Source organism: Benincasa hispida, chromosome 2, assembly GCF_027475165.1.
Source record: "Benincasa hispida cultivar pf3 chromosome 2, pf3_genome.v1.1, whole genome shotgun sequence".
Taxonomy (NCBI): Eukaryota; Viridiplantae; Streptophyta; class Magnoliopsida; order Cucurbitales; family Cucurbitaceae; genus Benincasa; species Benincasa hispida.
In genome coordinates this window covers 48,137,361-48,146,829 of record NC_143479.1, presented here as the reverse complement: position 1 = coordinate 48,146,829, position 9,469 = coordinate 48,137,361, and the positions used below count along the sequence as shown (strand labels likewise).

General features: G+C 32.9%; 1 pseudogene; it reads right to left on the bottom strand.

Moving 5' to 3' along the window:
• Window positions 1-1,081: 1,081 nt before the first annotated feature.
• Window positions 1,082-3,036, bottom strand: LOC120072092 (tryptophan N-monooxygenase CYP79A68-like; annotated as a pseudogene).
• Window positions 3,037-9,469: the final 6,433 nt, after the last annotated feature.

The window sequence follows — 9,469 nt, the reverse complement described above, 5'->3', positions numbered from 1 at the left end:
ATTTAAGGATAATATGGTTAATTCATATTTAAATTGTCCTGAAAGTCATCTTTTTAAAAATCCATCCTAAAAGCCTTTACACTCCTAAAGATAATCCTATTTTTGGCAATTTCCAAAGATTTAGTTGGTATCAAAGAAACATGGCATAAATAAAACACAATTACCTTTTATTCACCGAGAGGCTATTTGGGAGGCTGAAATGTAATCGAGATTATTGAGAATCAGAATAAAGTTGGAATGTATCAAGAATCGAGGGTAGAACGAAGATGGAATCGTGAAACATAAAAACAATGGGAAAGAGGATTGGGTTAAAAACTGTCAGAATATTACAAATTGAGCCCAAAATGCTTAATACAAACATGGATTTTGGATTACACTACAATCCAAACCTATTCCATTACGGACCCCAAAATAACCCTTATATTTCTATAATTGATTGAAGAATATTACTAATATTTTTATCATTGACAGAAGTTTATCACTTCTACTTCCATCTCCAATAGATTTCTATTATTGATAGAAGCATATTATTAAAAACACATAATTGACATGTTTGTATTATCATTGACAAAAGTCTGGCATTGATGCTTCCATCACTAATCAAACAATCTATGATCAAGAACAAAACCACAATCAACGAGAAGAATGATCGAAAATCCAAATCGAAATGTCAAGAAGAAACAATAAAAAAATTTGAGAACGGTTCAATCACTTTAACAAATTTCGAGGAGAAAATTTGCAATTCAAATCAAAATGAAGAATTTTCAACGAAGTAGAAGTTTGTAATCTCATATTACAGAAGACGTAAAGAAGAGATTAAAGAAGGAAATACGAATGACTCGTGTTATCACCTTAAAAAATAAAGGCTAATTCGGAATCAACTAAGAAGAATTAAATTATTTATTGCTATATTGCTCCAACAACATGTAATATACAATGAAATACATGGCATAACACATTTGCCATAAGGATAGTACATAGACGAACGCATAGAAGCATATGTAGAAAGTGGAAGCAATCCACAGCTACCTGCTTTTGTTTTGTAGACATATTATCTAAGTTAGCAATTTATTGTTCATTATCAATAAGTTGGATACATATTATGGGATAAACGAGGCTCTGCATGCAGAGGTAATGGCTTCGAAAGCGAGAGTTCATCGGTTTTAGAGAAATCTATCTGTGTGATTCCTAGAATTAAGCTCCATGAAAATCCTTGTAGAAGTCTAGCAAATAGCATCATGGTTATGTTAGTGCCAAGTGATCTACCAATGCATCCTCTCCTCCCTCTAGTGAAGGTGATGAATCGCAAACTAGGCTCTGAAATTCCCAATTCAATTGTCCCATCTTTTAGATGACGTTCTGGATCAAATCTCATTGGATCCTCCCAAATCCTTGGGTTTTGGCCGAGACCCAAACGAGATAACAAAACTTGACTACCTTTAGGGATGAAGTAGCCAGCCACAACAATATCATAGTTGGAAACATGAGGAACATTGAAGGGTGAAATTGGATGGAGTCGAAAAGATTCTCTAATACAAGCGGTGAGATACTTGAGATTAGGTATATCAGATTCTTGAACCAACCTATTTCTTCCAACCACTTGGTCCAACTCTTCAACAGCTTTTTGGAGAATTTTTAGTTGATTAATTAACTCTGTCATTGCCCATTCCACAGTGTTTGAAGGATTGTCTATGGTTGCAAGTTGCAAGTCCTGTCATATACAATAGGGAAAAGGTAATTTCACTAACATAAGAAAATACTTTGGTTATGCATGCATGTGACATGTATAAATTAAACATGAGGTTTCATCTCAAAACCAATTAGTAACAAATAAGCTAATACATTTATTTTATAAAGGTTGTAAAGTCTCTCATCTTTCTGACAGTGGGATAATCAAGATACCCTCCTTAAGATGGTGTCTCTTTGATATACCATATTAGATAAACATGAGATTCTATCTAAAATTCAATGGCTTATAATAAGAGAAGTAATGTAACACATATAAATCACAAAGAATGTGAGGTTTCTTTTTTGTGCGGAATGTCTAGAAAAATATGATGAAGAAAGTGTCATGCATTACCGTGACTTGAGCCTTAATCTCTTCGGTTGATAACAACGATTTACCATTCTCATTTTTGAGTGAGATAAGGATATCAAGAATGTCCCCGACCTCCTTCTTCTTCCCATCTCTCCATTCTTGCACTCTTTGGTCTATAATGGGTTCGACAAGATCTCTTATGACTTTCAAAGCCCTTTTTACTATCTTCTCATGTCCATCGAGATCAAATGGCTTCAAACAAGGCATAAATTCTGAGATAGAAAATGCATTAAGATGCGTTAAAATTGCAAACAATGCTTGATTATGGTTCTCTTCTTCAAAAGATTGTCCCCCATCTTCCCTCCCTTTTCCATAGTATCTTTTATTAAACATCATTCTTCTAATGATGTTACCACAATAATGTCGTGTAATGCTTCTTATGTTGACCATTTCACATTTTCTAGTGAGGCTGAAAATGTAGTGTAGAAGAGTATCAACTTCCTTTGTTCTTTGACCAAGCATTCGATGGAGGGTCAAAGGATTGAGTACTTGAGAAACGAGTATCCTTCTCATCTTCTTCCATTGATCTCCCATGGTGTAACACCTGTACAAAGATATCTGCGGCTCAATATCTCGGCCATCATGGAAGATGGTCATGATGTGAAGACAGAATCGTGTGTCTTTAAAAATTCAAGAGCGAGTTTCGGAGGTGCCACAGGGATTGTGATGGTATTTGGTCTGAGACGGATGCAGGCAATTTCAGTGTTAGTGTTGAATTGCTTCATTATTGCATGAATCCATTGGTGTGTTGGTGAGTTTTTGTTGCTCAACATTGCTAGAAGGCAGCCGACGAAAGGCCATGGCTTTGGGCCTGGTGGCAGCCGCTTGACTGAGGGCTTTCTTTTGTGGTAATATCGAGAGAACTTAATAACATAAATAATGGAAGATATGAAAAAAACGATAGAAACGAAGGTTCTTGCCATGGCTGCTTTTGGATAATGTTGATATGCATATGCCGATCGACTTATGAATAAGAAAGCTTGAATGAAAAAGGAGATGAATAAGAAAGCTTTCATGGTTCTTTTGACAATATAATGGTTCTACAAATTTCTAAAATTGCATTTATGGGTTAATTGGAAAGGTAGGAAAGTTTTTAAAAGAAATTAGAAGAAAGGGGTAGTTTGGAAAAAAAAAAAAAGGGAAATGGGGTTGATTTTTTGTCCTTTTGTGGACTGCCTCCTCTCATTTTTTTTTCTTCAATTTTACTTCATTTTTCCACTAAATATTCATTTTCAATCTTTAACATAAATGTCAATAAATCAATTTTAAAATAACTAATTTCAATGGTGATGGAAAATATAACTTAAAATTAATTATACTTATTCTAAATGAATTGATAGGCATCAGTACTAAAGATGGGAAATGAGTGAAAATTGAAGTTAAGATTCTAGACTATAATTTCCATAAGAATAATCAAGATTTTGGATTAGATGCTCCAAGTCCAAGGTCATCTTATTGGTATAAACATGTTCTTTTTATAATTAACAATTTACAATTTTTTTTGTATACAAATACTTCATGTCGTTTAATTTTGTAATTAATTACCAATAATTGATATTAATTTGTAATTATTTTTTCATTTTTTTTATAAATTTTTGCTCTCACATCGACATTTACACAAATATTAACAATGTTGTCTTACGTTATAGAAATTATGATCTCTAGGTTTCAAGATTCACACTTTTAACTTCAATTTTTTCATTTGAAATAAATATAACATAATTATTTTTAAGTTATATTTTTCATCTCTATTGAAATTAATTTAAAATTTAACTTCATATATAATTATTTTAAATTAATTTATTGACATTTATGTCTATTCACACGAGGTTTTCGGAGAAACGTGTTTCATGGAGTTGAACTTGAGTTGGTGTTGATGTTGGAGTTGATTTGATGCGATGTGGTTCGATCTCTAATACTTGATCCTCTGATTCTCTCTAAGTTGGGTGAATATGCTTGACTTGGAGAAGGAAAGCATCGAACGTTCTTGAAGTAAAAATCTTGGAAGCATGGAGTAGAAGTCTTGGAAGAGTATTTGTGTCTTCAAAGGTCTTCTACCTTATAGGATTGCAGCTTTAGGAGTCTTGGAAGCTTGAAGTAGAAGTCTTAGAAGAATATTTGTATCTTCAAAGGTCTTCTGCCTTATAGGAGTGCAGCTTCAGGAGTTTTGAAAGCTTGAAGTAGAAGTCTTGGAAGACTATTTGTGTCTTCAAAGGTCTTCTGCCTTATAGGAGTGCAGCTTCAAGAGTCTTGGAAGCTTGAAGTAGAAGTCTTGGAAGAGTATTTGTGTCTTCAAAGGTCTTCTGCCTTAATAGGAGTGCAGCTTCAGGAGTCTTGCAAGCTTGAAATAGAAGTCTTGGAAGAGTATTTGTTTCTTCAAAGGTCTTCTACTTTATAGGAGTACAACTTTAGAAGTCTTGGAAGCTTGAAGTAGAAGTCTTGGAAGAGTATTTGTGTCTTCAAAGGTCTTCTGTCTTATAGGAGTGCAGCCTCAGAAGTCTTGGAAGCTTGAAGTAGAAGTCTTGGAAGAGTATTTGTGTCTCCAAAGGTCTTCTGCCTTATAGGAGTGCAGCCTCAGGAGTCTTGGAAGCTTGAAGTAGAAGTCTTGGAAGAGTATTTGTATCTTCAAAAGTCTTATGCCTTATAGGAGTGCAGTTTCAGGAGTCTTGGAAGTTTGAAGTAGAAGTCTTGGAAGAGTATTTATATCTTCAAAGGTTTTCTGCCTTATCCGAGTGCAGTTTCAGCAGTCTTGGAAACTTGAAGTAGAAGTCTTGGAAGAGTATTTGTATCTTCAAAAGTCTTCTGCCTTATAGGAGTGCAGTTTCAGAAGCCTTGGAAGCTTGAAGTAGAAGTCTTGAAAGAGTATTTGTATCTACAAAGGTCTTCTGCCTTATAAGAGTGCAGCTCCAGGAGTCTTGGAATCTTGAAATAGAAGTCTTGTTCTGCCTTATAGGAGTGTAGCTTCAGGAGTCTTGAGAGTCCTCTGCTTGTTAATGAATTCTCTCTGGGTCTTCTGAGTGTAGAAAATGTGCTCTTAAAGAGAACTTCTCTATTTATGGAGTTCTCAGGTGGGCTTTGTGGACTTGGTTGGTCCATAGGCCTGACCCTTGGGCCCAATTAGTTGGTTTTGGGCCTGATCTGGAATTTGGGTCCAATTCAACTTTTTTTTTGTAGTTTAGACTTTAAGCCCAAATAGTAATATCAAATTAGACCAATTTAATTTCATACATTGAAACTTGTCTTCAATTCAATTCGGGACATGTGTCAACTTCTAATTGGACTCAAAGTCAATGATTTAGAAATTCATACGTGGTGACTTATGATTGGTCCAAAATTTCTCATTTAACAATGTCAAAGATTAAAAGTGAATATTAGTGAAAAATCGAGATTAAAAGTGCAAATATTGAAACTTAAAGACTAAATCGATTGAAATCTTAAGGATAAAATTGTACATTACAAAACTTAGAGAATAAAATTGAATGACTAAAAGTATAAATATTTTTTAAAAAAAAATTATGAATAAAAATGTTTGTTTAAAAAATATTATGTCATTTCAATACTAAAAATAATTAGTTTAAATTTTAAAGGAATGAAATTAAATTAAAAAATGAAAAAAAAGATAACGGAAGTTCCCCTTTCCTCTAATTTCTTTTAAAAACTTCCAAATTGTTATTTATTATGCACGGTGCAGACCGAACCGCATGAACTGGTAGTTTAATTGTTTCAAAGAATTGATGTGACATGACATTCAATGATCGGTGTATTTTTAGAATTGAAACTGAAATTCACAAAGAAAACCAACCAGGGTTGTTTGCAGTGAATTATATATGATGTGTAGAGTTTTTATACCTACGTCTAGGGTATAGATTTATTTTATCCCAGTTCGTAAGATTGTATTTTGGTTGTATAGTTGAGTTCATAAGTTCAGGATATTTGATGCAGTTTTTTTAACTTTAAGACCGCGTTTGGTAACCATTTAGTTTTTTATTTTTACTTTTGAAAATTAAGTTTATTCCATCTACATTTCTTATCATGATTTTCATGTTCAAATACGATGGTTGAATTCTTAGCAAAATTCAAAAAACAAAAACAACTTTTTGAAAGTTACTTTTTTTTTAATTCTCAAAATTTGGCTTCGGTTTTTAAATCAATGGTGAGAAGTAGATAACAAAGGAAGAAATTTGGAGGTACAAGTAATATCATTTTACAAAATAAAAAATAAAAAAAAAGGTTACAAAATGATGCCTAAATAATCTGTTTTTATGATTATTATTTTTGTTTTGAAACTTTTCTATTCAATAATTTTACCTATCTTTGTTTGAATAAAATATGGATTGTAATTTTTTTCTTGTATTTTTTTAAAGGTTTTCTTTCTTTCTTTCTCTTATTATTTTCTTTTATGTAATGAACAACAATTAACCCACTACATTTTTTGCAGGTTGTATGGTTAAATAAAATGAGAAACCAAAGAGAAAAATCAAAACTTTTTAGTTCTTAATTTTTCTTCATAAATTTCATCATCATCATCTTCTTCTTCTTGTTGCTGCTCTGCATTTTTACTCTGTCATAATTTTTTTAATTGAATCTCTCCCATTATCTTAGCCATCAATAGAATACAACTATATTTCTTCAACATTTCACTTTCAATTTCTCTAAATTTGGAGAATCATCAGAGAACAAATCTTCATTTTCATTAAAGAATACTTTTTCAAATATTCTAAACACTCATTTGATATGTGAATGCAATTAAATAAAAATTTATTTTACAATCTTCGACAAATAAATATTGTGCTTAAAGTAGACAATATACTATTATTTATACAATCAACAACCCTATAACATACTTTAATAGTCATTGTTCTTATGATAGTCAGAGGTGGTTATCAAAGATGATTATCGAAGATGATTTTCGCTCAAGTTTATAGTCGGAGGTGGTTGTCGAAGCTCAAAGTTGATCACATGAAGGTGGTATTGGAGTTGGTTGCCGGAGTTTATCGTCGGAGGTGTTGTCGGAGCCTAGAGGTGGTCGTCAAAGTTGGTTACATAAAGGTGGTCATTGAAGTTGATCATCGAAGGTAATTTTGATAGAGTTTTGTACTCAGAGGCGGTTGTCGGAGCCTAGTATTGGGCATGAAGATGGTTGTTGGGATTTGGTTAGTGGAATTTGTTGTTAGAGCTTGTTGTTAGAGTTCGAAATTGGTCGTCAAAATTGTCATCAAAGGTGGTTATCGGAGTCTAGAGTTGGAGAATGAAAGTGTTTGTCGGAGTTTTGTTATTAGAGTTTGTTGTCAGAGCTTGTTGTTGGAGCTCATAATTGGTCCTCGAAGTTGTTATCAGAGGTAGTTGCTAGAGCACGAAGTTGGTTCCTAGAGTGTGACAATAGTAGTCACCGACATGGTCAATAGGTGGAGCCATTAAAAATATTAAAAGAAGAGATAGTTGAGGTAAGTTAGGGTAAATTTGGTAAAATATACCAACTCAACTTCACCAATATTTAAAGTTAGTGGGCTGAACATTGAGTTGGTATATTTTACTAACACAACTCAACTAATGTTGGTGAGTCAAACACCCAAAAGTCTTTTCATATTTCTAGAGAATGATTGGGTGAAATTTAAATTTTAAATGAATTTGACATGTAATAATTAGTGTAGGGGCGGATCTATGAAGGGTCTAAGAGCGCAAGTGCCCCTCAAATTTTGACTCTACATATATGTATATTGATTTTCATTAGGTATTAAAAATTTTTAGTTATATATAATATACATTATTCAGAATTAATTGAAAAAAAATTAATCATATTTATGAAGCATAAAGTTTAATTTAATGTCTAAGATAACTTTTAATTTTAATATTTTCAAATGTGTAAGAGATTTATTGGATGCCTATTTTTTTAAGTACATATTACATACATAATTGATATTTTAAGAATCTCTTTTTTTCTAAGTTTATGGACTAAATTTCTAACTTTATAGATATATTTGTGGTCTGACATGAAGTTATGAATTCGCCATTGGATGAGCGTATTTTTTAAATTGTAATTAAAATGACTAAAGAAGACAAGGGCTTTTGTATTTCCAAAAAGAAAAAAGAAAGAAAGGAAAAGAAAGGAAAAGAAAGGAAAGCTCAAAGTTCTCTACTGTTTCTCATGCTCTCTTTTTATTAAGACTCTCTGTCTCTCTAAACTGTCTTCCTTTCGATTGTTGACTAAGTCTCTTCTGTCTTAGGCAAGGAGATGAGTTGTCGTGGAGTACACACAAAAAAATGAAATGGAGATAGAAGAAGAGATGAGGTGCAAGTCGATGGACTCAGTTTCGTTCGACGCATTTTTGAAAAAGAAAAAAAAACGAGTGTGACCAATTTTCTGGTTTCTTCGGCCACCAAACTATCTCATCATAGATGCATCTTGAATTATGTTATTTTGCTCAACTTAATTCGGGCTCGTTCTTTGGTTTAAGTGTTTATTTCATGACCATGTAGGTTTTGAGATCCTATGAAGTAAAACTAGGGGTTAAGATGAAAATTGAGCTAAAACGAACCATGTAGAACCCTAATTTAGCAACGAAGTCAAAAGAGAAGATAAAATGACCAAAATGCCCCTAGGACCTAGCATTGTGACCTTACGCAATGCTAGGCTCAACGCCGGAAGATAATAGGTGTGGAACTGATTAGCATCGTGATGTTGACCTATAGCATCGCAACTCTATCACGAAGAAGGATCAAGCAATGTCTCTTGACACTGTGGCACATTGGGATTTGAAATTAAAACCTTCAACATCACGACAGTATCGACAATTTATAAATATAATTATTTTCCTCTTTAGGTCCTCTAGCCTCTGATTTTCACAATCCCCTTCGTCTTCTTCTTTCTTTTCTTTTGTTTTTAGTCTTGCTAATAAAGAATGACTTTCTTTAGAGTATAATATGAGGTAGGAAAATTTAAACCACATATCTTATGGTCACTTAACACATTTGAATGTCAATTGTGCTATGTTCACTTTGGCTTTGAGGATGATTCTTACCACTTGGAGTTTGATTAACATGTTTTATGACTAAAGAAGTCTCTTTTAGCTTAGGATTAAGGATTAAAGTAATTTGATTTAGTTGTGAGAACTTATCATTTCGGAATTTACTCTTGTTTGCTTGTAGTTTTTTAATATATTTGAACTTTTATGCTTAGAATTTGTGTATGGATTGACCACCCAACATTTATTCTTCCTTTGGTAAAGGATTCACATTTGTTTGCACCCTTGTGTGTTGATTGATAGGCTTATTCGAATATGATCAATTTAATTCTTGAACAAAATTGGTTAACTTAGGCTATCAAAGTTCTAATTGTCTTAGCAAACCCCTAGTCCTTGATGCAAATGTTAG